At 41.3% G+C, this 27,878-nt stretch overlaps 1 protein-coding gene and 1 long non-coding RNA gene across 26 annotated transcripts in view; both read right to left on the minus strand.

Moving 5' to 3' along the window:
- Positions 1 to 27,878, minus strand: part of RBFOX1 (RNA binding fox-1 homolog 1) — a 2,180,200-nt gene that overhangs the window by 1,445,255 nt on the left and 707,067 nt on the right. The gene's annotated exons all lie outside the window — the stretch shown is intronic.
- The window catches only part of LOC137207178 (uncharacterized), an 85,293-nt gene that overhangs the window by 44,506 nt on the left and 12,909 nt on the right, over positions 1 to 27,878 (minus strand). Inside the window, exon 2 of the long non-coding RNA XR_010934967.1 lies at positions 20,638 to 20,697. This is a non-coding gene — a long non-coding RNA (uncharacterized lncRNA). The remainder of the gene's footprint in view (positions 1 to 20,637; positions 20,698 to 27,878) is intronic.

A 27,878-nucleotide genomic window follows, 5' to 3' on the forward strand; every position in this document is an offset into this window, starting at 1 on the left:
CGCGCCTAAAGCCCATGCTCCGCAACGAGAAGCCACTGCAATGAGAAGCCCTCACACCACAACAAAGAGTAGGCCCCGCTCACCGCAACTAGAGAAAGCCCGCGCACAGCAACGAAGACCCAACGCAGCCAAAGAATAATAAATAAATAAAATAAATTTATTTTAAAAAATGCCTGGTCCCATTCTTGGCTGGGCACCTCTGCTCTGTTTTTCCCTTTAGGTCTGTCCCCGTGTGCAGGCAGAGACCAAGCCTGTCTTGTTTCAGCATTTTATTCCCCAAGCCCAGCCCAGCGCCTGTCACCATAGGAGACCCTCAATAAATATTAGTTGAATAAATGAATGGATGAGGCATATGCAGTAGGGAGAAGAATGAACCTTATTAAATTTAGTCTGATATTAGAATAGGATTAGGAGAATTCTTTAGGGGTTGGAGCTTATTAATAAACAGTTGCATGATATTAAACTATGAAGACAGGGGGAAAAAACCAGCTCATTATTCTGATATTTCCTTCATAAAATAAAGCCAATGAATACGCTGCATTTAGAGGAGGCAGGCGATACATTTAAGCACTGTAAATATCAACATTAGTACACAGCCTCCATGCAATCTAATTTTCTCTCTAACACAATCCATCATAACTGAAGTATGTTTTTGCTTATAGGGATCATAAAAACTCACTTGATTTATTGCTCTCCCCCCCTTCTGCGTCCTCTGGGAAAATTCAGTTATACATGGATATCTTTCTTCAGGGAAAAAAAGAGATTCTTGTCACCAGGGCATTTACAAACACCAACTTACTTTCCCCTTTAGAAGAAAGGTACCATAAAGTGGGAGTTTAATCAGTTGCCACGTCAGTACTTTGGTGACGAATCTGTACTCAGCCTCTGTTCTTTCTATATGCAGCTCACGTTCAGGGTCTAAAAAAAAATCTTAACTCTTTATGAGATGTTCAGCCAACCACTGTCTCAAATATTTATCGCTGGTGGTCCATGTTAACAGTCAAGAGGATAGCTGGAGATGTGATTTCGTAATGTACCTCTCACGGACAATTTTATTTCGGTATCCTGAACGCTTATCACAACCAAGACCTGCAAACGGAGGCTCCAAAGGATCATTTTCATTGATTTGGTCAGGACCCTTCTCTCCCTGTAGTGGCTGCTGGAGTTGGGATGGAGGAGAAGGGAGTGGGGCTGGGCAATTCACGCGTAGATAGATCAGGAGATTTTTATTTTCCTTTTCTTGAGATGTCCTAATGGGACCACAACAGAGACGTTTATTCAAATACAAATGGGCTGAGGAGGGTGGGGGTGTGGCAAGGGGAGGAAGTACAGAGGAGAGACCAAGAGACAGAGACGACGGGAGCAGGAGAGGAAGAAGAACAAGAAGAGAAGGAGGGGAGAGGAGAGAAGAGAAAGAGAAAAAGAAAAAAAGAATCAGGTCCTCTATTTGCTGATTCATTCAAACCCCCAAATCTTTTGCTTCCCAAATTCCAACACTTAACTTTTTTTTTTTAATTGAAGTATAGTTGATTTACAATGTTGTGCCCATCTCTGCTGTACAGCAAAGTGACTCAGTTATACATATACAGACATTCTTTCTTTCATATTATTTTCCATTATGGTTTATCACAGGATATTGAATACAGTTCCCTGTGCTATACATTAGGACCTTATTGTTTATCCATTCTGTATATAATAGCTTGCATCTCCTAACCCCAAACTCCCACTCCATCCCTCTTTCTCCCCCACCCCTTGGAAAGCACAAGTCTGTTCTCTATGTCTGTAAGTCTGTCTCTGTTTTGTAGATAGGTTCATTTGAGCCATATTTTAGATTCCCACATATAAGTGATATCATATGGTATTTGCCTTTCTCTGTCTGACTTATTTCACTTAGTATGATAATCTCTAGGTCCATCCATGTTGCTGTAAATGGCATTATTTCATTCTTCTTTATGGCTGAGTAGTATTCCACTGTATATATGTATGTATGTATGTATGTGTGTGTGTGTGTGTGTGTGTGTTATATATATATATATACCACATCTTCTTTACCCTTTCATCTGTCGATGGACATTTAGGTTGTTTTCATGTCTTGGCTACTGTGAACAGTGCTGCTATGAACATAGGGGTGCATGTATCTTATACTTCCTTGCCTCATTCCTAAACCTCACTCTTTTACTTTGCCCACAACATGGAAACCCTTAGGTAGGACGCTGTGAAAGAGATTAGAGACACTGATGAATACCTGGGAGACCTCATGTAAAAACAAAATGCAGGTACCACCATTTCCTTTTGGGCAGCCAACCAGCCTTACTTAAATTTGACTAGCACAACTAAAACTGCCCCTTTTGCTCCAAGAACCTTCACTGAGTGAAAAGGAATGAAATACAATCTTGTCACCAAGTAGATAAAAGAAGAATTTTCAAAATTAGGGAGCTATTTCATACCTTAGGGAAAAGAAATTAAATGTGCACCCAGAGAGGACTGGGAAAATCAAGCATCAGGCAAGATATTCCGAGCAATGAGGGGTGTAGGACTCTGAGCACCACTTATCCGGGTACTTCTCTGTGTTTCCCAAGTTTTCTACAATAAACTAGGGTTCTATGTATCTCTCTTGCTGGTCTGTGTTCATGTGGGCCTCTCCCCATCTCAGCCTCTGAGCTGCCTGAACCCCTCTCCTGGAGCCCTGAACCCTGAGACCATCATTTCCTTTTCTTTACTGTCTGCCTTCCTTCCCAGACCGCAGACTCCCATGAGAGTCAGAACTGTACCATGTTCAATTCCGTTTCCTCAGAGATTAGCAGGTAAGAGTCACTTAACACAAATGCACTGAAAGTACAATAGACAGATTGCTTATTTTAAATGAGAAAAATAACAACAAATGATTCGTAAAGACTCCGTCGGACAGTAGAAAAGCTTTACTCATTCTCAAATGCTAAAGAAGATCTGCAGGCTAAGTTCTGTGCCCTAGAAAAGATTCCATAGGAGACGCCATCCTCACACAGAGCCTCTGCCAAAGAACAGCCTTCTCTAACACGATTCTACAGTCTACGTTGGTAAATATTACCGAAAAACCAAATATCTGAAATAGCCAACAGTAGCCACGGGCTAAATGTAAAACAGTAGCCAGTAGACAGCAGTAGACTAATGTCCTCTGACGCCTCTCAAGCGGAGATGCATGCAAATCTGTGACTTTCCTGCTCAGAAACATAATAAACTTCAAGGGCCCATGCGAGTGTACGATTTAAGAATTTTCATTATACTGTCTAGTTCTAAACAAGCAACAAAAAATCGTGATCCGTTTCTCCAGTTTGCACATTTCTAGATCTGATATGCAGGATGGTCAAGATGTCAGCTTTACCATTCGGGGAACAGACCTCATCTGAGTCCTCATTTGACGTGGAACACATCACATTAACTCTCAAGGCCGGAGTCTGTCTGTCGAGTGGGAAAAGCAGGAAAGCTGACAGTAGGGGTCGTATGGGATTCAAAGCAATATGTTTATACCAATGCTTGGCACGTGATGAGGGCGCCAAACACGCCAGCCACTATTAGAGCATTATAATACTATTTGTATATTTTAATATAAATTTACATATTTAAATATAATTATACAATGCATAAATTATATATAACATGTAAATCATATGTACATTATATATATTTATATATAATTATTATAGTTCTTCCCTGTCCCCTCCCAGCATTTTATATTCTGTTTCCTAATAAGCAGATCAATACACAACAAAATATGAAACACAACTTTGATGAGCTGAGGAGGAGCCTGAGATTTCAGCATGTTTCCTGAGTTACAACCTTGACCAAGGGGTGTCATCTTGAACATACAAGCAAGGCGCAGACAAAGACACTGCAAAACACCACCTAAGACCTGAAGACCTCCTGTCTGTGTAGGGACAGCTCATAGGCAGAATAATGTTTTGTTGATTTAACTTTACCTGGGGTATAGTGGTGAATTTAACTATCTGTTTAATACATGATTTTCCCCCCAAAGATAAAACTGTGACAAATATTCTTGTTTCCTAAGACCATGTTTATTTGCATTTGAGTTTTCTTTATTTGATTCACTAATATTCAACTAATTATTTTCGTTCTTTGTCTAAATTCAGACACTGAGGGTACAGCCTCCTCTCATGTCTACGCTTATGTTCTTACCCTTTCCCCTTCTTATAGGGACCCCCTGCTTTTCTTTAACCAACCTCTTCTTCAGGCCAGATACTCCCAATGGTTTTGACCCATTCTGCCCGCTTTCTGCTCTTTCAAACTCTCTCTTTGCACTTCCGGCTCTTCAACACCTTTTGGTATCAGGTGATATTATTTGTTTACTGTTTCCAACCAGGATGCAAGGAATTCCATCATGAGCTCTTGTATAATTCCCACTATATCCATGGCATTAAAATGTGTAAACAATGACTGAGGGCCTACTGTGTGCAAGGCACCCATCAGCCTCAAGTATGAAAAAATAAACACTGCTAAGATGAGACCCTTACCTAGAAGAAGCTTCCAATTTAGAGGAAAAGCTAGACCCTGGTAAAATTGCTGGGATGTATGATTGTTAACAGAGGCATAAACAAATATTGCTACGTGTAAACATTACTGTGAATAATAACAACAGCAACAAGATCAAGGAATACTGATGAAGCACTCTGAATACTGATGAAGCACTCTGAATACTGATGAAGCACACTGTGCTTCTAAGAGCTTTCAATGAACAATCTCATCTAATGGATGGGGGTTCTGTCAATCAAAATGAAGGTAACAGGAGAAAACAGGTGTTTGAGGAAGAGATGATGACATTCTTTTAAGATCCATAGGGCATACCTAGATTATGATCCTGAGATACTGTTAGGGGCTAGAACTCTTTGGGGAAATGGATTATCCCAGGCCTGGGACAGGACATGTGCTACATGAATCTGGAATATCATATCACGCTAGAGAGCAAGAAAGCCATCAAAGACAAGCAGAGTCATGTCAAAAGGATCCACGAGGCAACTTGAAGAGACTCCCATGGGTCAAAGGTTGAATAATCTGAGTATCAATAAAGATAATAACTTTAGTCCTTGAGTTTATAATCATACAAAAAAACATGGTCGCCACTGGAGTATGTAAATTAACCAATTCATTAATTGGAAAACTAGAAAGGAAAATCAAATGTTTTCCTGTATTTTCCATATAAGCTGTATCCCTGAAGATCCTGAAAGTAGATTGGAGAATTTATTTTTAAGAGGTATTCCAATAAATCCATGTAGAAGGAAGGATAAAATTAGAGCATCACCATTTTGCAACCCCTAAAGAATTCATGGGTCTAGATGTTGAGCACCAATGGTTACAGTATCACAAAAAGGGAGACAACTTGATATTAGAGGCCTCCTCTTGCAAGAGCAGACTACTAAAGAAACGGAACTTGTAGCTAATCAAGACTCTTGGAACCATTTACAATTTGAAATACAAAGGACCAAGGACCATGTGAAACTACATCCAGGATGCAACCAGCAAATGCCAGACTGTGGGAAACACTGCATGAAAAATTGCCTGTTTGTTTCACAATGTCAACAACAACCACAAAGAAACTGTAAAAATAAACAAAAATGTTGGAGTCAGACTGATGAAAAGGTCCTTGAAGCAGATTAAAAGAGCCTTTTAAAGACATATCAGCCCATCACTATGTGTGGGACCTATTTGGATCCTATTTCAAATGAACAGACTATGAAAAAAAATGATACTTCTGAGAAAACTGGACACTTAAACAATGATTTAATAATCATTGAATTTTTTGCAGGTATTATGGTTATATTAGAAAAAGAGTTCTATGGTTATGTTAGATAAAAGATGGCCATTATCCAAGAAGCACACACAGAAGGTAACTGTTGGCAAAGATGTGGAGAAACTGGAAATCTTGTACACTGTTGGTGAGAATGTAAAATGGTGCACCACTATAGAAAACAGTATGGAGGTTCCTCAAAAAATTAAAAATTGAATTACCATATGATCCAGCAATATCACTTCTGGGTATTTATCCAAGAGTTGTATCAGTATCTCTCACGCACTCTCACGTTCATTGCAGCATTATTCACAATAGCCAAGTTACGGAAACAAACTAAACATCCATCCATGGATAAATGGATAAAGACAGTGTGGTACATGCATAAAATGGAATATTATTCAGCATTAAAAAGAAGGAAACCCTACCACATGTGACAACATGGGTGAACCTGGAGGACATTATGCAAAGTGAAATAAGCCAAACAGAGAGGGACAAATATTGCATGATTCCACTTACATGAAGTATCTAAAATAGTCAGACTCACAGAAGCAGAGTATAAAGGTGGTTGCCAGCGGCTGTGAGGAGGGAGCCATGGGGTGTGGCTGTTTAACAGATAGAAAGTTTTAGTTAAGCAGGACAAATTCTAGAGAACTCTGTAGTACATTGTGCCTATAATCTAACAACACTGTATTGTACACTTAAAATTTTATTAAGAGGGTAGACCTCATGTTAAATAAAATAAAAATTAAATTAAAATTTGAAAAGAAAAGCAAAAGACTTCTCATCCTTTAGAAATGCAAACTGAAATGCTTATGGAAACAATGACAGGATGTTTGACACTTGCTTTAAAGTAACATGAGACTGGGGAGGGAGACTGATCAAGGGCATAGGAAAAAAACAAGATTAGCTGCACCTTGATAATTATTGAATCTGAGTGATAGCTATATGGTGGTTCTTTACGCTATTCCCTCAGCTTCTCTATATGCTTTAACTTTTGCAATAATACAAAGTTTCTTTTTTAAAAAAAATCCAAAGAAGGTGATGTAAGGTGATGATGATTAAAAAGTGGTGATTAAGGACCCAGAAGCCTGGCATTGTTTGTTCCAAGTCTAGCCTTCCCCTAAGTAAAGCTATAGAACTCGGTGTCTAAAAATGATGGAAACCCACTTTAGCCAAGATAACCATTTATAGTCCGCACCCTTATGAAACCATCACAGACTGTGTCATAAGAGAAATAATGTGATGCTGTTCAAGTACATGAATTAATTATCAGTAGGAAAGAATGAAAACCATATCTACCTCTTATAGGTATTAATACCCCAAAGCTGCTGCAACTACCCTTCTCAGCTTTGGAAAGGTCACTGGTATGTAATGAATGATAGGGTCATGAAGGTCACAGTATATTAAAAATGAGCTGAATTTTAAGAGTTTACTGCAAATAAAATGTTCTGCAGGGAATTTATTAAGCCCAAGCAAGGTTACAGAGTTATTTGTGGTGTTTTAATGTTACTTTTATTAATAATAACCTTTCCAGGATGCATCATTTGGGAAGGTGCACACTGTAATCCAGAAATGTGTGTCCTGCGTTATTACTGGGAACAGGAAATAATGAAATTTCTGCGGCAGAACAGAAGAAGTCACGATTTGGTAGGTTACTGTATCTGGCAGAGATTAGACATTCTTAAAGGCAAATAAGCAGCAGAGGCTACAGATAGTTCAGAGGCATTGATCATTCGAAAGAAATCTGAGATATCTAGAAAATTTGACTATAAGTTAGACTTTACACTTGTATTTCTATTTCCAAAACATCAGTGAACTTCAAAAGGTACACAGAACTCAGGCTATACATTCTGCTGGGCCCGGGATATGAAAATAAGAGCCTTCCCACTTACGCTTACATAATACTGAGTAATATTTGAAGGAACAAATAATAGCCGGAGATCAGAATTCAAACCCCACCTCAGCCAGGTTTAGCTGCCTGACCTTGTCTGACCTCACCTGACCTCAGCTTCCTTGAGCCAACTTCCTCAGATACAAAATGAAAATAATAATACTTCTCCCACAAAGCTGTTGTAAAAATTCAACCAGATTCTATAAGGCAACTGTATTGTCAAACTCCTGGTACATATTAACCATAATATAAATGGCTATATTTATTTTAAATTAAAACTATTTTAAAATCCTACGAAGACCTTGGCCTTTGTTTCTCTGCAGCATTTTTCTTTTCTCTCTTGATTAAATGAGCAATTCCTCTGTCATATAGCAAATGGGGCTTTGAAGTGTCACTGGCTGAGTTCCAATCGCAGACTGTGAAACCCTAGGAAAATTGCTTTGACTCTAAAACGTTTATTTATTTATATATTTTAAAAGGGACAGAAATAGTGAACCCCCTTCTGTGGTTGTTGTGGAGTTAAATGAGATAATGGATGCAAAACTCTTGAAGTCTGAACTTGGCAAAGAGTCAACCCATAAAGACTGAGTAAGTAGCCCCTACCATTACAGTGCTCCATATAAGGTGATTTCACTCACCCTAAACCATTCCATTTCGGGATTAAATAATCCCATCTGTGAGAAAGTTATCCTTCACCCCTAACTTCCTTTTCTTTCTCTGTATTTCCATCTGCTGCCTGCTGGTTCTGCCCTTGCTGCAGATGGAAGATAGCCAGGATTTGCATGCCCATCACCAAAAATCCTGGAGTTTTCTAAAGCTTCGGTCATGTGGCATCTGGCCTCTTTCCTCGGGAACACGATTCAAAGGAATGAGCTTTTCAGAGAAATTTCATCTTTCATCACCTGCCAGGAACAACCACAGAGAAGGGATATATCTAAAAGCCAAATCACATCCTTAGGCATGGTACCATGCCCATGAGTCACCGGGAGTTGGTCAATCTAATTCTGAATATTTGTGTGGGGTTGGTTAAAATAAGTGGGCTGGTACAAGGAAACACACACACACACACACACACACACACACACACACACACACACACACACACTGACATTATCACTTGTTTATAAAGAACATCAGAACGTCAGGGGCTGGTTTAATTTGTTCTGTAGTCAATTTTCCAGCCCCTCAAGGCTCATTAGCCAAGTAATCATGCCATATGATAATGTGTCCTCTGTGTTTCCTCCCTGGGTCCAAGAATACATCTTCAGTGCCATTCCCAGCAGCGGGCGTCCTTCATCAGCAACCTTGCCTGGCTTTGCTGAAGGGATGCCAATACTGCACACGTGTTTCTCTTCCCCAACGTCCATTAACTCCGTTTACCATATACTTAGACATCTGGCCAAGGAACCAACAAGTTTATTTCTCCCACCCTCCATAATAATCCAACATAATGTCTGTTTCTTCACAATGTGTCCCTCTGAGAGAGACATCTAGACCAAGCCCACGTCATTTCAAATTATACTGGCTTTGGCCAGATGTTCTATGTCTGGGAAATAATGTTTACTGAAAGTTTACATACTAGTTATTATTGAAATCACAGTAAAGGCTACCATTAGGCTAAGGTTTGGGAAATCTGGGTTTCAAGAAGGATCCAATTGTTGTTCTCCCTAACATGGGGCCGATCTTTCTTCAGATCCATGATATTTCCTTGGCATCAACGCTTCTCCAGCTACATTCTCTCTCCTTGAAAATTCATCCAATAAGGTGACCTTCAATGTGATGATGTATGGATAGCCCCCCCAAAATCCTATCTTTACACCTGGCTTCTTCCCTGATCTCTAGACTTGGGTATAAGCTCTGTTCTTGAAACTATACTTGAAAGATTCATGGGCATCTCAAACTTGTCCCAAATGGAGCTCTGGAGTCTTGACACATCCTACAAATTGGTTCTTCTGTTAGTCTTCTCCATGTTCGAGTCACTACCGTTTACCCACTTGCTAGGAGTCACCCTTCTTTCCACCCTTCCATTTGTCAGTGTTACCAACAAATTATATCCATCCCTATTGCCATTTTTCTAGGACCGGCCACCATCATCACTCATTACTCTGAGTCCACTAACTGGTTTCCCTGTGTCTGCTTTTGATACCCTCTCCTCAAATACATCTGTCACATAGCAACCAAAGTGATCATTTTAACACATAAATCAGAATATATTTCTTCCTTGCTTAGAACCATCAAATGGTTTCCCTTGGTACTTCGGGAAGAACTCAAAGTTCTTATCCTCGCGTGCAATCCCCTGCATGATCTGTCCCGTCCCTACCTCTTCATATAATTCACTCCTTCACTCACTACACCAAGGATACACTGACCCCTTTCTGATCCCCAATAAATCAATCTCATTTCTACCTCAAGGTCTTTGCCCTTGCTCTTCTCTTTTCCTGGAATGGTATTCCCCTGAGTCTTTTTTTTTTTTTTTTTTTTTGCAGTACGCAGGCCTCTCACTGTTGTGGCCTCTCCCATTGCGGAGCACAGGCTCCGGATGTGCAGGCTCAGTGACCATGGCTCACGGGCCCAGCCGCTACGCGGCATGTGGGATCCTCCCGGACCGGGACACGAACCCGTGTCCCCTGCATTGGCAGGTGGACTCTCAACCACTGCGCCACCAGGGAAGCCCTCCCCTGAGTCTTTGCATGCCTTATCCTCATCCTTCATGTCTTAGCCAAAATGCCATATCTTCAGAGAAACTTTCTACCTGCGGTAGCAAATCAAACTCCATACCGACACCCTCCACGAAAGTTAGGGTAACTCCCTAACACATCAGGCTTTATTTACTTCATAGTGCATACCATCACCTGTACTTCTCTTTTTGACTCCTATTTACTCCTTAAGTATCTCTTGCCACTCCCTTCACTGGAATATGCAAGGGCAAGAACCCCATTTATCTTTGTCATTGATCTATCTTTAGCATCTAAAAGATGCCTGGTGTATGACTGATGCCTAATGCATACTCACTGAATGAACAGACAGATGGATGGATGGGTGGGTGGATGGATGGATGGATGTGAAAAGGGTTGGCTGTGTTTTTCTCCTGAAGACTCCACTGAGTGTATAACCCTAAAACCCAAATTAAACTACAATTTCCTGCCCTTATGGAACTCTCTGAGCCTTGATTCAAGCCACCAACGACCCAAACATTAACACTCAGCCATCCTAAGAAGTGATCCGTCACCACCCAAATGCTCTAACTCCTTACTCAAAGGATGTTCCGTGAACCAGCAGCATTACTCAGGAGTTTATTATAATATCAGAATCTCAGGCAGACCCCACCCCAGACTTACTGAATCAGCATCTGCATTTTAACAAGATTCTTGGGTGATTTGCATGCCCATCAAAATCTGAAAAGCCTTGGGCTTCCCTGGTGGCACAGTGGTTGAGAGTCCGCCTGCCGATGCAGGGGACGCGGGTTCGTGCCCCGGTCCGGGAGGATCCCACATGCCGCAGAGCGGCTGGGCCCGTGAGCCATGGCCGCTGAGCCTGCGCGTCCGGAGCCTGTGCTCCGCAATGGGAGAGACCACAGCAGTGAGAGGCCCGCGTACTGCCAAAAAAAAAAAAAATTTGAGAAGCCTCATTTTTGTTCCATTGCTATGAGCCCTGATGAGAAGCCCCATCCCAGACCAATTAAATCTGAGTCTCTGGGGCTACTGTCTGGGCGTCATTGGTACTTTTAAAGCTCTCTCAAGTATTTTAACGTGCAGTCAATAGTTAGAACCACTGATAGAGCATAAAGACCAACATTTCAAAATTTTACAAACTCTGTGTCTGTGTCAGCAGAGGGACTGTTATTACAAAACTAAAACAATGCCTGATGCACATACCCGAGGAACAGTGACAAAACCCCAGCTCTGTGGACCACGGAGCAGGCTCAGGCTATGCCCCAGAAGAGGGGCAACTTAGGGCTTGTGATATACACCAAGAGAGGGTCTTGGGAGGTGTTACTTAGTTTTCATGGTTCTCATACGGAAACACACATAAAGGTTTTTCATAATATTTCTCCATAATAAAAAAAGGAAACCATCTGAAGTACGTGAACATCTTCAGATATTACCCATAACTTCACACCTTTTTAAAATTTCACACCTTAATCAAAGGCAGATGCTGTTTACTTGTGGAATGCGATTGTTTTGAAACTGCTATCTGTAATTAGCTCATTAGCTCACCTGTGGAACTGCTGGGATATAATAAAAAGATTTTTTTAATTTGAATCTGATCTTCTAAGACAGGGATAATAACCCACCACAACTGTGGGAGATTCTTGAGCTCTTTACCTTTTGTAACATAGACACCAAGAGAGACTCAAAGCAGGGACATTCAACCTTCTAAGAAGGCTCTTGGTTAGGCAGTCAAAAAGCACTGCCTCCACGTGGAAATGTAATTTGGTTTCTGAAAGCAACACGCCACCCCAGAGTTCTGCTTCCATGTCAATATCTCTGTCAAGGGGTTAAGTATCATGCTTTGAAAGATTCAGCTTGCCCTAATTTAAGACACAATTTTTTTTTTACTTTAAATATGAATATCCTTAGCCACTGTATCAGTCAAGTTCTCCATGGAAAACAGATGGCATACTCAAATTCGGATTGTTTAAGGAGATTTTACTTACAGAGGTACTATTTTCAAAGGTGTGGGCAGAGTGGAGGGAAACCAAGCAGGATGTGCAGCAACCCCAAATTAGGAGCAGCATGGCTGTTACCACACCCAGGCCAAAGGGGGCAAGGGGAAGGAACCGTTATGGGTCCCCAGAAGGAAAGGGGGCAGTTCAGGGACGGGAAGTGTGACCTCCAGCCCTCATGAGGGCACCAATACAAAAAAACGCCTGACTGCACTCAACTCCCTCCCTCCAAGCTCCAGCCCAAACTCCCCATAAGCAGAAGTCAAACGAAAATCCAAGGGCAAAGGAGCCAGGAGTGTAGTTCTTATTTATCAGCTTCCTGGGAAAACAGCAGATGGACGTGGTAGACAGAATAATGGCCCCCTTCAAAGATGTCCACCTCCTAATTCCAGGAATCTGTGAAAACCTGTAAATTAAGTTTATGCATTAAGTGAATCAAGTTTGCAGTTGAATTAAGGTTGCTAATTATCCTGAATTGTCTGGGTGGGCCCAGTGTGATCACGAAGATCCTTAAAGGTGGAAGAGGGAGGCAGAAGAGAGTCAGATGCAACGTTGCTGGCTTGGAAGATGGAGGAAGGGGCCACAAGCCAAGGAATATATAGGCAGCCTCTAGAAGGCAGAGAAAGCAAGGAAAGGGATTGGCCCCTAGAGCCTCCAAAAAGTAATGCAGCCTTTTGAGAGGCAACTGAAGATGCCTTGGCATCACCCCCCTGGCATCTTCTGTCTTTAGTGGTCAAACTTTGTCCCCTAAATCTAAGCCTTGGATCCAGAACCTCCCTAGACTAAAAATTCACTGCAAGGCAGTGTGATATAATTTCAAAACACAGGCTTTGGTTTCAGGCAGACCTGAGTGTGAGGCCTGGCTCTGCCACTTATAAGATGTGCAACCTGTAAGAATCCACCTGCCAATGCAGAGGACATGGGTTTGAGCCCTGGTCCGGGAAGATCCCACATGCCGCGGAGCAACTAGGCCCGTGCGCCACAAATACTGAGCCTGCACTCAAGAGCCTGCGACCCACAACTACTGAGCTCGTGTGCTGCAACTACTGAAGCCCGTGTGCCTAGAGGCCGTGCTCTGCAACAAGAGAAGCCACCGCAATGAGAAGCCCGCACACCACAACAAAGAATAGCCCCCACTTGCTGCAACCAGGGAAAGCCCGCACATAGCAACGAAGACCCAACGCAACCAAAAATTAATTAATTAAAAAAAAAGATGTGCCACCCGGGAGCGTCACAGTCCCATCATCTGAAAAACAAGATGAGCAGAGTCAAGATGGCGGTGTGGGAAGATGCCAAGTTAGTGTCTCCCCACAACTAGGGGGACTGCCGGCCGATGGTGGGGGACCCTGACAGCCAAGGAAATGGGAGGAAACTCCAAGTGAACTGGTAGCACACGGGGGGGCTGAGGGGGTAGGAAAAGTGGAGGCCAGACGTGATCGGCGCCCCTGAGGCTGGGGAGATCAGGAGAGGCAGGTGGGAGGAGTGGGAGAGGAGTAGAGGGCGTTTCCCCTCTCACTCGGGCCCAGGGAGACTGCTGAGCTCCTAGGCCGATCCCCTGCCCTCCAAGGCCCCCACCTCCCCCAGCCGCATTGGTCCCAGGGGCATAGGAGGGAGGCCGAGGGGAGAACAGAAGTGGCAGGCGGGAGGGACCCTCCAGGACCAGAGAAGCACGAGAGGAAAGGAGGGTGTTTGCCCCACCCACTCAAGCCCAGGAAGCCTGCTAGCTCCCAAGTGAGGTCCCCCGCCCTCTGAGACCAGGGGTGGGGGCACGCGTGGGACCCTTCTGTTCCTTGAGCCTAAGCCCCGCCCCACAGAGCCCCCAGGGCCTTTTCCAGCCCTGTGAGTCCTGCGTATAGGCCCCACCCATTGCCCAGAGACCTCACCCTTGCTTAGGTCCCACCCTCCACAGCCAAGGCTTCCCCCCGCCTTTTTTTTCCTTTCTTTTTTTTTTTCTTCTCCCTCCTCCTCTTTTTTACTATTGTGGTACTGACGTACCTCTCGCTTGTTGATTCATGTGTATTTTTATTTTTATATTCTTTCTAACATATCTGTTAGTTTCCTGGTCTAATTTTATTTTTTACTTTGTTATTGTTCTCTTTTCTTTTTCTTTTTTTTCCTTTTTTTTTTTTTTTGCCACCCCATGCGGCTTGGGAGATCTTGGTTCACGAGCCAGGGGTCGGGCAAAGCTCTGCGGTGGGAGCTCCAAGTCTGAACCACTGGACTAACAGAGACCTGCAGACCCCGGGCAATATTCATCAGAGTGAGGTCTCACGGAGGTCCTCATCTCAGTACCAAAACCAAGCCCTACCCAACAGCCTACAAACTCCAGTGTTGGACGCTTCAGGCCAAACAACCAGTAAGACAAGAACACAATCTCACTCATAAAAAAATGTAGTAATGAGACGGCAAAAAAATATGTCACAGATGAAGGAGTAAGGTAAAAACCTACAAGACCAAATAAATGAAGAGGAAATAGGCAATCTACCTTGAAAAGAATTCAGAGTAATGATAGTAAAGATGATCCAGAATCTCAGAAATAGAATGGAGGCACAGATTGAGAAAATACAAGAAATGTTTAACAAAAATCTAGAAGAACTAAAGAACAAACAAACAGAGATGACCAACACAATAAATGAAATGAAAAATACACTAGAAGCAATCAATAACAGAATAACGGAGGCAGAAGAACGGATAAGTGAGCTGGAAGACAAAGTGGTGGAAATAACTGCCAAGGAGCAGAATAAAGAAAAAAGAAGGAAGAGAATTGAGGACAATCTCAGAGACCTCTGGGGCAACACTAAACGCACCAACATTCTAATGATAAGGGTCCCAGAAGAAGAAAAGAAAGAGAAAGGGTCTGAGAAAATATTTGAAGAGATTATAGTCGAAAACTTCACTAACGTGGGAAAGGAAATAGCCACCCAAGTCCAGGAAGTGCAGAGAGTCCCAGGCAGGATAAACCCAAGGAGAAACACGCCAAGACACATAGTAATTAAACTGGAAAAAATTAAAGACAAATTATTCAAAGCAACAAGGGGAAAATGACAAATAACATACAAGGGAACCCCCAAAAGGTTAACAACTGATTTCTCAGCAGAAACTCTACAAGCCAGAAGGGAGTGCCATGATATGCTTAAAGTGATGAAAGGGAAGAACCTACAACCAAGATTACTCTACCCAGCGAGGATCTCATTCAGATTCCATGGAGAAATCAAAAGCTTTACAGACAAGCAAAAGCTAAGAGAATTCAGCACCACCAAACCAGCTCTACAACAAATGATAAAAGAACTTCTCTAAGTGGGAAACACAAGAGAAGAAAAGGACCTACAAAACACAAACCCATAACAATTAAGAAAATGGTAACGCAAACATACATATCAATAATTACCTTAAACATGAATGGTGCTATGAGATTAGAAATGAATTACAGGGGAAAAAACGTAAAAAACACAAACACATGGTGGCTAAGCAATACGTTACTAAATAACCAAGAGATCACTGAAGAAATCAAAGAGTAAATCAAAAAGTACCTAGAGACAAATGACAATGGAAACACGACAATCCAAAACCTAATTGATGCAGCAAAAGCAGTTCTAAGAGGGAAGTTTATAGCTATAGAAGCCTACCTCAAGAAGCAAGAAAAATCTCAAATAAACAACCTAACCTTACACCTAAAGGACCTAGAGAAAGAAGAACAAACAAACCCAAAGTTAGCAGAAGGAAAGAAATCATAAAGATCAGAGCAGAAATAAATGAAATAGAAACAAAGAAAACAATAGCAAAGATCAATAAAACTAAAGGCTGGTTCTTTGAGAAGATAAACAAAATTGATAAACCATTAGCCAGACTCATCAAGAAAAAGAGGGAGAGGACTCAAATCAATAAAATTAGAAATGAAAAAGAAGAAGTTACAGCAGACACAACAGAAATACAAAGCATCCTAAGAGACTACTACAAGCAACTCTATGCCAATAAAATGGATGACCTGGAAGAAATGGACAAATTCTTAGAAAGGTATAACCTTCCAAGACTGAACCAGGAAGAAATAGAAAATATGAACAGACCAATCACAAGTAATGAAATTGAAACTGTGATTAAAAATCTTCCAACAAACAAAAGTCCAGGACCAGATGGCTTCACAGGTGATTTCTATCAAACATTTAGCGAAGAGTTAACACCCATCCTTCTCAAACTCTTCCAGAAAATTGCAGAGGAAGGAACACTCCCAAACTCATTCTATGAGGCCACCATCACCCTGATACCAAAACCAGACAAAGATACTACAAAAAAAGAAAATTACAGAACAATATCACTGATGAATACAGATGCAAAAATCCTCAACAAAATACTACCAAACCGAATCCAACAACACATTAAAAGGATCATACACCATGATCAAGTGGGATTTATCCCAGGGATGCAAGGATCCTTCAATATATGCAAATCAGTCAATGGGATACACCATATTAACAAATTGAGGAATAAAAACCATATGATCATCTCAATAGATGCAGAAAAATCTTTTGACAAAATGTGACACCCATTTATGATAAAAACTCTCCGGAAAGTAGGCATAAAGGGAACCTACATCAACTTAATAAAGGCCATATGTGACAAACCCACAGCAAGCATCATTCTCAATGGTGAAAAAGTGAAAGCATTTCTTCTAAGATCAGGAACGAGACAAGGACGTCCACTCTAGCCACTATTATTCAACATAGTTTTGGAAGTCCTAGCCAAGGCAATCAGAAGAAAAAGAAACAAAAGGAATAGAAATTGAAAAAGAAGAAGTAAAACTGTCACTGTTTGCAGATGACATGATAGTATACATAGAGTATCCTAAAGATGCCACCAGAAAACTACTAGAGCTAATCAATGAATTTGGTAAAGTTGCAGGATACAAAATTAATGCACAGAAATCTGTTGCATTCCTATACACTAATGATGAAAAATCTGAAAGAGAAATTAAGGAAACACTCCCATTTACCAATGCAACAAAAAGAATAAAATACCTAGGAATAAACCTACCTAGGGAGGAAAAAGACCTGTATGCAGAAAACTATAAGACACTGAGGAAAGAAATTAAAGATGACACAAACAGATGGAGAGATATACCATGTTCTTGGATTGGAAGAATAAATATTGTGAAAATGACTATACTATCCAAAGCACTCTACAGATTCACCTCAATCCCTAGCAAATTATCAATGGCATTGTTTCACAGAACTAGAACAAAAAATCTTAATATTTGTATGGAGACACAAAAGACCCCGAATAGCCAAAGCAGTCTTGAGGGGAAAAAATGGAGCTGGAGGAATCAGACACCCTGACTTCAGACTATACTGCAAAGCTACAGTAATCAAGACAATATGGTACTGGCACAAAAACAGAAATATAGATCAATGGAACAGGACAGAAAGCCCAGAGATAAACCCACGCACATATGGTCAACTAATCTATGACAAAGGAGGCAAGGATACAAAATGGAGAAAAGACAGCCTCTTCAATACATGGTGCTGGGAAAACTGGACAGCTATATGTAAAAGAATGAAATTAGAACACTCCCTAACACCGTACACAAAAATAAACTCAAAATGGATTAGAGACTTAAATTTAAGCCTGAACACTATAAAACTCTTAGAGGAAAACATAGGAAGAACACCCTTTGACATAAATCACAGCAAGATCTTTTTTGATCCACCTCCTAGAAGTAATGGAAATAAAAACAAAAATAAACAAATGGGACCTAATGAAACTTAAAAGGTTTTGGAAAGCAAAGGAAACTACAAACAAGATGAAAAGACAACCCTCAGGATGGGAGAAAATATTTGCAAACAAATCAACGGACAAAGGATTCATCTCCAAAATATATAAATAGCTCATGCAGCTCAATATTAAAAAAACAAACAATCCAATCAATAAATGGGCAGAAGACCTAAATAGACATTTCTCCAAAGAAGACATACAGATGGCCAAGAAGCACATGAAGGCTGCTCAACATCACTAATAGTAGAGAAATGCAAATCAAAACTACAATGAGGTATCACCTTACACCAATTAGAATGGGCATCATCAGAAAATCTACACACAACAAATACTGGAGAGGGTGTGAAGAAAAAGGAACGCTCTTGTACTGTTGGTGAGAATGTAAATTGATACAAGCACTATGGAGGTTCCTTTAAAAACTAAAAAATAGAATTACCATATGACCCAGCAATCCCACTACTGGGCATATACCCAGAGAAAACCGTAATTCAAAAAGACACATGCACCCCAATGTTCACTGCAGCACTACTTACAATAGCCAGATCATGGAAGCAACCTAAATGCCCATCGACAGACGAATGGATAAAGAAGATGTGGTATATATATACAATGGAATATTACTCAGCCATAAAAAGGAACGAAACTGGGTCATTTGTAGAGACGTGGATGGATCTAGAGACTGTCTTACAGAGTGAAGTAAGTCAGAAAGAGAAAAACAATTATCGTATATTAACGCATGTATGTGGACCCTAGATAAATGGTACAGATGAACCGGTGTGCAGGGCAGAAATAGAGACACAGATATAGAGAACAAACGTATGGACACCAAGGGGGGAAAGTGGCGGGGGGTGGGTGGTGGTGTGATGAATTGAGAGATTGGGATTGACATATATACACCAATATGTATAAAATGGATAACTAAGAAAAACCTGTTATATAAAAAAATAAGTTAAAAAAAAATTTTGTTTTAAACTGCAATGAGGTATCACCTCACTCCAGTCAGAATGGCCATTACTAAGAAATCTAGAAACAATAAATGCTGGAAAGGGTGTGGTGAAAAGGGAACCCTCCTGCACTGTTGGTGGGAATGTAAATTGATACAACCACTATGGAAAGCAGTATGGAGGTTCCTTAAAAAACTAAAAATAGAACTACCATATGACCCAGGAATCTCACTACTGGGCATATACCCTGAGAAAACCATAATTCAAAAAGATTCATGTACCACAATGTTCATTGCAACACTATTAACAATAGCCAGGACATGGAACCAACCTAAACGTCCACTGACAGATGAATAGATAAAGAAGATGTGGCACATACATACAATGGAATATTACTCAGCCATAAAAGGAAATGAAGTTGAGTTATTTGTAGTGAGGTGGATGGATCTAGAGTCTGTCCTACAGAGTGAAATAAGTCAGAAAGCGAAAAATACAGTATGCTACCGCATATATATGGAATCTAAAGGGAAAAAAATGGTACTGATGAACCTAGTTGCAGGACAGGAATAAAGATGTAGACATAGAGAATGGACTTGAGGACACGGGGTGGGAAGGGGAAGCTGGGGCGAAGTGAGAGTAGCATCGACATACATATACTACCGAATGGAAAATAGTTGGCTAGTGGGAAGCAGCAGCATGGCACAGGGAGATCAGCTCAGTGCTTTGCGATGACCTAGAGGGGTGGGATAGGGAGGGTGGAAGGGAGGCTCAAGAGGGAGGGGATATGGGGACATATGTATGCATATGGCTGATTCACTTTGTGTGCAACAGAAACTAAAACGGTATTATGAAGCAATTATACTCCAATAGAGATCTATTAAAAGAAAAAAAACTGAGATGAGAAATAGGACAGAGACCTCACGGCATTCATGCAAGGGTTAGATGGATAGTGCATCAAAACACTAAGATGGTGCGCGGCACACAGCAGATGCTCAATAAACGCTGGCACTTCCAGTCCCAGCTTCTTAACTGTGGTGGCTTAAAAATCTGTCTACAAATTTTGTGATATCCCCCACTTTAAATGGTGAAGATTAATTACCCTCCCCTTGACTGTGGGCTGGACTGGCTTCCAACAAATAGAATAAGGCAGACATAATGCTGTGTGACATTAAGACCAGGTCATAAAAACTATAGGGGTGTATACTGTATGCTTCCAACTATAGAGCATTCTGGAAAAGGCATAACAGTAAAAAGTGGTTTCTAGGAGTTTGGGGGGTGGGTGGCACAGGATGAAGCACAGGCGACTTTCAGGGCAGTGAAACTAATCTCTATAGTATCTGATGCATGACATTATGCATTTATCAATTCAATAGAATTGTCACCGTTGCTAAAATGTACTTGAGTAGCAACTCAAGTGTCTATCAATGGATGAATGGATAAGTGTCGCATGTACGTACAATGGAATATTATTCAGCCTTAAAAAAAACAAACCTAACACACACTACAACGCATGGATAAACCTTGAGAACGTTGTGCTAAGTGAAATAAGCCAGTCAAAGGAAGACAAATACTGTATGATGCCACTTACATGAGGTACGCAGAGTAGTCAAAATCACAGCGACAGAAAGGAGAAGTGTGGTTGCCTGGTCTGGGGGAGGAGGGACAAGAAGTTAGTGTTTTAATGGGTATGGAGTTTCAGTTTTGCCAGATGAAAAGAGCTATGGATACAGATGGTGGTGATGGTTTCACAACGATATGAATAGACTTAATATCTCTGAACTGTATATCTCAAAATGGTTAAGATAGTAAAATTTATGTTATATGTACCTTACCATAATAAAAAAACTAGAAAAAAACTATAGAATTGTGCAACACAAAGAGTGAACTCTAATGTAAATTATGGACTTTAGTTAATAAAAATATATCAATATTGGTTCATCAGTTGTGACAAATGTACAACACGAATGCAGGGTGTTAATAATAGGGGAAACTGTACCCCAAAAAAAGTCATTGGGACTTTCTCTTGCTCTCTTTCTCTCTCTCTCCCTGCCCGACCCCCGCCCCCAACACACACCTCTCTTGCTCTAGGGGAAGAAAGCCACCAGGTTTTAAGCAACTCTACAAAGCTGAACACATGAAAAGGAAATGAAGCCTCTTTTCCACAAGTCATCAGGACACTAAGACCTGCTAGTAAAACATGAGTGAACCTGGAAACAGATCCTTCAGTCCCAGTTGCTCCTTCAGATAATGACAGACTCCACCAACATCCTGACCAAAACCTCCTAGGAGACCCTGAATCAGAACCACCCAGCTCCCGGAATCCTGACCTGCAGAAACTGTGTGCGGTACTGCATGCTTATTGTTTTAAACCGCCAAGTTTTGGGTTAATTTGTTCTGCACCAATAGATAACTAATACATTCACCAAAAAAAGAATAGCTATAGAAATACTTTTAAATAATTAATTAGAGATGAGAGAATTTGAAGAGTGTGCAGCTTTCCTCAAAACAACTGAACAAGCCCAGCGTCAACCCAGGGGTTAGGAATCACAGTGGCTGAAGTTAGCAGTCTAAGAAATGCTTAATTGTTCAGTGTTAAAGAAAGGTTTTACTTTACATGGAAAAAATTCCTTCCTTTGGGATCTAAAACCACCCAAATTATGTGCCCTCATCATAGAACTTCAGTCTCCAAGCCACTGCTAACACAGGGAAATATGGGTATTTCCTGTTCATCAGCATTTTACCCTTAAACCTTCTGTCATGCTGGCATGCTTTCCCCCCCCCCCCAAACAAGCAGGAAACTAACAGCTGTCCTCAGCTCCTCTGCTGGCTTCCAATCCAACTCCTATTTGTCCAGGGGTCCTTCGAGCCAGACAGAGGTCTTGACATTGACGTCCCTTGTCCTGCTCAGCGCTCCAGGACCTGCCCTGACCAGGCTCCCAGGGAAGTGGGGGAGGAAATGCCCTCTCATGCATCCCAGCTGGTTCTCGGTTGATTTCAACCCACTGGCCATCTGGTCTCTTCTCCCTGCTATGCACACATCTTGGTCTGGGAAGTGGAAACTTTCTGCGGGATTCAGCATTTTTTTTTTTTTTTTTTTTCACTTTTTTGCAAACCAGGATCCATGAAGACAATAGGGAACACTGGCTGGTATGTGATATTATTTGTCCACATATAGAAATGTATGCACAGAAAATCAGATACCACTTGGTAAGGGTCTAATAGAACATGTATATGTTGAAAATCACAGCCATTCAAATCTATGGGAATGGTTGGGTGTGATTTCAGATACGGAGGATAACCAAAAATCCAACCCAGGTGGTAGATAATTCTGCTTAGCTTTTCTGCAGAATTCATCCAAGTTAAAAATCCAAGCTCTAAAGCAAAAATGGGTTTCATTTAAATTAATCTATTTTGCTTCATAAAATACTGGATCCCAAAAGTTCCTACTAAGTGTCTCATAAACATGTATATTGCCTAGAATGGATAATAGCTAATGGACCTCTCTCAAAACAGGTTGGCCAATGAAGAGGTGTTGAAAGACCACTAAACTGTATTTAATAGTGATAATAGTGATAATCTAAAATTGGGCAGATAGGTATACTGACATACACCACGACCAGTGTATATAAATACAGATTTGGGTCTAACACATTCATAAGTGCATGTGTGTGTGTGGATTCTACATATATGTGTGTGGTGTGTGCTTGTGTGTGCATGTGTATCTCAAGCCTGTTGATAATTTATAAAATGAAAAAATTTAGAAAACGTGGTTTTTAGAGCCACTCTGATAAAAATGGGGATATCTGTAGACTGGAGATCCCATGGGAAAGCCCTCTGCTCCCATCTTTTCTAACCTCCTAGAGCAGTGATTCGTGATGCCCAAGTATATAAGCCCAGAAAGTCTTCATGACAGGACACTGAGAGGCCAAAATGCAAGTTTTCTCATCAGTATTATGTAACACTGAAGTGCAATTTACAGACGTGCATTTTTTTTACAAATGATCAATGGATAACCAATGGTAGTTTTTATTGAGTTAGTAGTACTGAAAAATAAACATACATTATTACTAGACTTGACTGAGGACTATAATTCAACCTCATACTAAGAAGTCTTGCTATCAAGAACTTTACAAGAAAGGTTGCAAATCTTCTCTAGCAAACACCCATGCACGTGACTTTAACTCCTAGAGTTTTTAGGAAGGACTTTCTGATTTCAGTTATCACCAAAGTTATTGAGGCCAGGGGTATTCAATTAAGTATTTTATGACATTGTTATTGTGATTCTTATGGTTGTTTTGGTTAACACCTCAGCATTAACTGTATTTTTGGCTGATAATTTCTTTGAGAATCTGATTTTTTTTAAAGCTATGGACTTCCCACCCAAGTAAAAAAAAATGTTCTAACAATTTTGAATACAATTTCAGTAAGCCCCTGAAGTCCACTGGTCCGTTGGTGACACCCACGTGGGAATTCCTTTCTTAGAAGAGGAAATAAAACACAATAATGTGTCTTTTTGTCCCTACCTCACAGAGACTAAGCCACCAAAGAGTAGAGGAAGAAATACATTACCATCCATCCCAAAAAGGAGACAGATGCCCTCTGACCGAGTGCTTCATCTTCTCAGGACTAATTTTTTTTAATATATATAAATTTATTTATTTATTTTTGGCTGCATTGGGCCTTCGTTGCTGTGCACAGGCTTTCTCTAGTTGTGGCGAGCCGGGGCTACTCTTCGTTATTAGGGTACACGGGCTTCTCATTGCGGTGGCTTCTCTTGTTGCAAAGCACAGGCTCTAGGCACGCAGGCTTCAGTAGTTGTGGCACATGGGCTCAGTAGCTGTGGCTCACGGGCTTAGTTGCTCCACAGCATGTGGGAATCTTCCAGGACCAGGGACCGAACCTGTGTCCCCTGCATTGGCAGGCAGATTCTTAATCACTGAGCCACCAGGGAAGTCCCCCAGGACTATTTTTATGTGTTTTCCTAGGATCCGAAACAGGAGACTAGTTAAAAATGATTTCAGTGGTGGGTATTTGCATGTAGGTTAGTCAAATCACTAAATCTATGCAAATAATCCTCTGGGAAATCCATCCATGTCTTCAGAAAAAGCAAAAAGGAAATAAAACATTATGCCGGAAGGGGTGATTATAAGGTACCACCTAAAAGCACTTTAAAATTTTAGACATATGTTCCCATCCTAGAGCAACCTTGCCTCAGGGCCTTTAGAAATCAGACTCGACTTTTGGAAGTCTTGGATGGTCAAGTTCCTTTTCTCTTTAAAGTTTCCTCACCTGCCCCATGCTAAGAAGTGACACAGTTCCAATAATATCCCACAGCTTCTGAATGTCCTTTGCTAAGGGAATTGTCTCGGTTCCACTGTATACAAAGCATTTCGCTTCACCCTCGGCTGGCTGCCTCATGCAGCTTTAAAGGGAGGGGGTTATTTCTGGTGCGGGAGAGAGGGATATCACAATACAAACCACAGTCTGCGAGAGTGGAGCATATGTAAAATGCCTAGGACATCGAAACATTCCCAAGTGCCCAATTATTGTTATGAAATAGGATATTCATTCCAGATGCCTTAAGAATAGACATTTCTTCACATCCATCAAGTACTTTTCTCAGAGTAACTGAAAAATAAGCTAATACCCCATGATAAGCCTGCCTCTTTGGAAGGCATAATCCTTCTCAGCCAAAAAGGCACCATGTAATAGGGATGGCAAATAAACTTCATTTCACATAGTGATTCCAATTGGCCGAGAGTAGATGCCAAAAGTGATGTATTGAGGATTCTCAGGAAGTGTCTCTGATGCGGGGGGAGGGGGAAGGAATTGATTAGCAATGTCTATCACGTATACGGAAAGGGTGGTGGTGTCACGCAGGCCTCACGATTGCCATTTTGATGGAGAGCATTACTGAGCACGGAATGAAAACGCACGAAGAGGAAGACTGCATAATATATAAGCTGGGCTGTACTTGAGAACATGATTTTTTGTAGGTCTGTTTTACCAGGCAATTTTTCATGGATGTTTCTAAGCTACATTTTAAAAGACAAAGTCGTGTTAGGGAGCATTACTGTGATGGGAGCATGACAGTGGCCTGAGCACACCTTCCTGTTTCTTCCTGGACGGGTGTTCATAGGAGGTGAGCCCAGCTGCCCCACCTTTGGGCAGGGCCAAATGTGTGTCTCCAAGCAGGGACAAGTGAAATCCATGTCTCTAGTGTGACAATATATGTCCCCACAGCACATGCGCTATGTTCCTGAGCCAGTGGTTTCCAACTAGGGGCAACAACGCCCTCTCCAGAGACATCTGGCAATTATCTGGAGACATCTCTGGTTGCCAGTCAAAGAATGGTACTACTGGCATCCAATAGGCAGAGACCGGGGATGCTGCTAGACATCCCACAGCCCACAGGACAGCCCCACACAACAGCAGAAACGATCACATCTAAATGCCACTAGTGCAAGAGTGCCCAGGTTAAACCCTGGTGCAACTCAAAAGTATTGATCTCTGCTGTTCAAAACACACTGCATGATGGCTAAGCTCGGGGCTCTGATTGTGAATCCCCAGCCACCACTAACCAGTCCTGTGACCCTAAGCAAAGCACCTGACCTCTCTTTCTCAGCCCTCATGTCCCTTCCTCTGAAGCAGCGGTGACGGCAGCGTCTACTCCACAGGACAAAATATGAAAATGGAATGAAAGCTGTTAGCAAAGTACCTGGCAGATGGAAAGTATTAGCAGAAAACGGGAATGACAAGAAATGCAAGACATGCCAACAGGTAAACAGTGTCCAACGGCCGCACGTCTGCACTGTGGCCACCAAACCAGAACCACAATACGTCTTCATAGAAACTCTGTCACCCACCGAGATGCCAGGGCACATGCCAGCCAAATCCTTAGGTTGCAGGTGTCTGTAAAAATGAAAGGCCCATCTGCTCTGGCCCAGCAATTCCATCTCTAGGCATTTCCCCTACAGATAGACCTACATGTGAGGAAATGGTGGTGGTCAAGCATATTCCATGCCGCACTGTGATAGCAAAATATTAGAAATCACATAAATATCCACCAAAAGGAGACTAATGAAATAACTTAAATATGTGCAATGGAAGACTATATATCCATTAAGAAGATGGAGAGATTTTGTATAGATATGACATAATCCCTACAATATATCCTTAAATTTTAAAAAAAAGCAAAGAGTGGAACTATGCATTTTCTATGCTACCTCGAATCAGTGTGAATGTCTATACGTGCATAAACAGATCTACAAAAGGACGTGTGAGAAACCATGATTGTAGTTGTCTCTGGTAAGCTAGGAGGCAAGTGGAAGAGAAATGTATTTTTCTCAGCATACTCTTGCATCTTTTTTGGTACTGTGCCATTTTAATCTAAACTATTAAATAAATAAAGCGAAGCATCAGCTATGCAGAGAATACATCATTCGCTGCCTCGAAACTAACTTACTACTTTTGTACTTGTCTTCTGTACATGCTGGCAAATCATCCCTCACTTAAAATGATTAACTTTAAATACTTTGGTCGAATCTTTTCCTGTATAGATGCCACCAATTTTTAACCCGAGAAGAGGAACTGACTATTAGCACGCACGTTGCTGTGCTCACGGCAACAAGGAAAATTGCAAGAGGTTCGCATTATAACTCAGACTATGGATCAGGAGACTTATAGCCCCAGCTTTCCCCCCAGCCTTCTTTGCAAACTCCAGCTTTCCAATAAAGAGCTGTATCAATTAGCAGAGCCAGTTGGTTCTAAGAAGCTGAGCTGGATCCTGGGCTATTATTAGCTTCCCAACAATGGCTGAGAGGGAAGGAGAAAAAATATAAAACATATACTAGTCTTTTAATTCTGAAACCACTGTTGTGGGAAAAGACAATTATATTACACAGGTGATTTAGAGGGTTCACCTTATGAAATGAATTCTGTTGGTCTCGCCCCAGACCTTAAAAAAAAAAAAAGTTGCTTCATGGTCTCTTAATTAATGACTGTAGGAGGATATACCTGTGTTTTGTTGGTGTGTGTGTGTGTGTGTGTGTGTGCACGCGCGCGCGTGCGTGCAAGTGTTTACTACTGCAAATAATTAATGCTGGTTTAAAAAAAGTTAAAAGGGAAAAAGACTAAAATGGCAAGGGCACAGTGACATCTGCTGGCATTTCATAAACTTTTTTAAGACAAGCATTTGTTCCAGACACTGCTCTCCATTTATTCTCTGAGCTGAGGCACATTTGTGGCCGACCAGAATTAATATTCCCCAATATGCTCCCTAAAATTATGTAAAGAGAAGATCATCAAGGAATGAAAGCCCAAGAGCCTCTTTCCCCTGGAGTGGATTCCCTCCCTTCTTTCAGTAAAGCAATCTGGAGCTCAAGGGAATGAATAATTTCACTTCCTTTTTTTTTTTTTTAATAACTAGAAGAGTTAGGATGGAGACAAACTAAACTCTGTGAGCTGTTTCCCTTGATTTTGTTTCTATAAATGGGAATTCCACCAATCCTTGTCTCGAAATGGTGAACACAGGAGGAAACAGGGTAACAACCCTCTACCAATGCCGGAAGAACAAGGAACATAAAACGGAACATTCCTGTTTCCAAGACTCGCAAGGGAGGGACGTCAGACCAAAGAGGCAGCAAAACCAAAACCACGAGTGAAAAGGGAGGGCACTGAAAATGGTGATGACGCAAGAGGCAGAAGTAGCACTGCTGTGCTAATAAAAGGCTTTGGAAAAGGACTCCAAAATGCTGAAGTCTCAAAAGCGTTTCCCAATTATTTTTAAATCTCTGACAGTGGCATGGAGCCAATGAAGCGGTGGTTAAG

Source organism: Pseudorca crassidens, chromosome 15 (assembly GCF_039906515.1).
Source record: "Pseudorca crassidens isolate mPseCra1 chromosome 15, mPseCra1.hap1, whole genome shotgun sequence".
Taxonomy (NCBI): Eukaryota; Metazoa; Chordata; class Mammalia; order Artiodactyla; family Delphinidae; genus Pseudorca; species Pseudorca crassidens.